The following is a 3,022-nucleotide window of genomic DNA, read 5'->3' as shown; positions in this document are numbered from 1 at the left end:
AGAGCCATTTTTGAACTTTCCACATCCAAGAGTGTGTAAAATGCTTTTATTTTAATTTTTTTGTTTATACAGATTTAAGATACACACACGATGACTCAAACCTTTTGGGTCCAATTGAAACAGGTGACAGAGGTTACAGAATTGATAATATTGAGATATAGAACCAATGGTCGGAAATGCACATTTCTTGTATTGTGGACATACACAGCGTACACAGTATAACAATAAAGTAGCTCATAGTAACTGTTCAAGCCAACGACCTTGCCGCAGTGGTAACACCGGTTCCCGTCAGATCACCGAAGTTAAGCGCTGTCGGGCTGGGCTAGCACTTGGATGGGTAACCATCCGGTCAACCGAGCGCTGTTGGCAAGCGGGGTGCACTCAGCCCTTGTGAGGCAAAACTGAGGAGCTACTTGATTGAGAAGTAGCGGCTCCGGTCTCGGAAACTGACATTCGGCCCCGAGAGCGGTGTGCTGACCACATGCCCCTCCATATCCTCATCCAGTGACGCCTATGAGATCAGGATGACACGGCGGCCGGTCAGTACCGTTGGGCCTTGGTGGCCTGTTCGGGAGGAGTTTATTTTTAGTTTATACTAACTGTTCAAAGTGACGGCAGCCATTCTCAATACATGCGTGGCAATGGCGCATGAAGTTCTGCCGCACTTTCTCGAACACCCCTTGTCATCCATAAAAGAATGCCGGGACGAATGCATCCCTGAAAACACGTACTGTACAACGAGGAGGAGTACGGTAACACAGTGAGGATGATCAGTGAGAGTACTGTGTTCAAAATACGCTCATGAAAAATTATGCCTACTATACCATTATGTTCGACAGTGCGGAAAGTACCTTCAAATGGCGAGAATTGACAACACATAATACACCAAGGCCCATCAACGATCGTGATAGTTTTGGTGGTCAGAAATTTTGATATTCAATATTTAGATAATTGTTGACTCACTTTATAAATTTAAAATCTACATCTACATCTACATCCATACTCCGCAAGCCACCTGACGGTGTGTCGCGGAGGGTACCTTGAGTACGTCTATCGGTTCTCCCTTCTATTCCAGTCTCGTATTGTTCGTGGAAAGAAAGATTAGCAGTATGCCTCTGTGTGGGCTCTAATCTCTTTGCTTTTATCCTTACGGTCTCTTCGCGAGATATACGTAGGAGGGAACAATATACTGCTTGACTCCTCGGTGAAGGTATGTTCTCGAAACTTCAACAAAAGCCAGTACCGAGCTACTGAGCGTCTCTCCTGCAGAGTCTTCCACTGGAGTTTATCTATCATCTCCGTAACGCTTTCGCGATTACTAAATCATCCTGTAACGACGCGCGCTGCTCTCCGTTAGATCTTCTCCCTCTCTTCTATCAATCCCATCTGATACGGATCCCACACTGGTGAGCAGTATTCAAGCAGTGGGCGAACAAGTGTACTGTAACCTACTTCCTTTGTTTTCGCACTGCATTTCCTTAGGATTCTTCCAATGAATCTGTCTGGCATCCGCTTTACAGACTTTTAATTTCATATGGTCATTCCATTTTAAATCACTCCTAATGCCTATTCTCAGATATTTTATGGAATTAACTGGTTCCAGTTGCTGATCTGCTATATTGTAGCTAAATGATAAAGAATATTTCTTTCAGTGAATTCGCAGCACATTACACTTGTCTACATTGAGATTCAATTGCCATTCGCTGCACCATGCGTCAATTCGTTGCAGATCCTCCTGCATTTCAGTACAGTTTTCCATTGTTACATCCACTCGATATAGTACAGCATCAACCGCAAAAAGCCTCAGTGAACTTCCGATGTTATCCACAAGGTCATTTATATATATTGTGAATAGCAACGGTCCTACGACACTCCCCTGCGGCACACCTAAAATAAATCTTACTTCGGAAGACTTCTCTCCATTGAGAATGACATGCTGCCATAATCTACTCGTTAGGAGATATTGTCTTATGTTGCAGCTTTTAACTCCATAGGACAATTACTACCTTCGAAACTGTGCATATGTCTTCAGGCAACGTAACTGACGACCAGAATATTTCCCAGGCCATATTCATTTAGTATTTAAGAATAAGACGTCTTAGCGACTTCCAACAAACTTTACCCATAATTTCAAACCTTTTCTAAACATTCTCTCGTTTACATGATAACGTCAGATACGCAACACATGGACACATTTGTAAAGTAATCCGATGTCTGAGAGTTTTTTTATAAATGGGAGTTCGAGACTTTAAGGAATCGGGGATGGAATGCTTACTGATTGTTAAGAAATGTTGCCTGTCTGTTGCAGCTCCAGGCTGCTAAAGAATGAATTTTTTCAGTATGTTCCACATCTACATCGACGTACATGCACCGCAAGTGTACTCTGTACCATTACTAGTCATTTCCTTTCCCGTTCCACTCGTAAACAGAGCGAGGGAGAAACGACTGTCTGTATGCCTCCATATGAGCCATAATTTAGCGCATCTTCTCTTCGTAGTCTTTACGCGAAATATATGTTGGCGGCAGTAGAATCATTCTGCAATAAGCTTCAAGTATTAGTTCTCTTTCGCCAATAGCGTTCCTCGTAAAGAACGTCACTGTCGATCAAGGGATTCCCATTTGAGTTTCCGAAGCTTCTCGGTAACACTTGCTTGTTGCTCAAACATACCGGTAACAACCTGGCAGCCCTCCTTTGAAATGTCTCGATGTCTTTCTTTAATCCGACCTGATACAGTTCCCAATCACTCGAGCAGTACTCAAGAATAGGTCGCACTAGCGCTCTATTTAAGGTTAACCACACTTCCCCAAAATTCTCCAAATAAACCGAAGTCGACAATTCGCCTCCCTTATCATATCCATTTCATATCGCTCTGCAGCGTTACGCCTAAATATTTATCGACGTGACTGTGTCAAACAGTAAGCTACTAATGCTGTATCCGAAAATTACGGATTTGTTTTTCCTATTGATCCGCATTAACTTACGTTTTCCCACATTTTGAGCTAGCTGCCATTCATCACACGG

At 43.0% G+C, this 3,022-nt stretch overlaps 1 pseudogene; it reads left to right on the top strand.

Moving 5' to 3' along the window:
• Positions 1 to 251: 251 nt before the first annotated feature.
• Positions 252 to 369, top strand: LOC126417200 (5S ribosomal RNA; annotated as a pseudogene).
• Positions 370 to 3,022: the final 2,653 nt, after the last annotated feature.

This window comes from Schistocerca serialis, chromosome 8 (assembly GCF_023864345.2).
Source record: "Schistocerca serialis cubense isolate TAMUIC-IGC-003099 chromosome 8, iqSchSeri2.2, whole genome shotgun sequence".
NCBI classification, from domain to species: domain Eukaryota; kingdom Metazoa; phylum Arthropoda; class Insecta; order Orthoptera; family Acrididae; genus Schistocerca; species Schistocerca serialis.
Note: the sequence above shows the minus strand (reverse complement) of the source record. Positions and strands in the feature narration are given on the sequence as shown.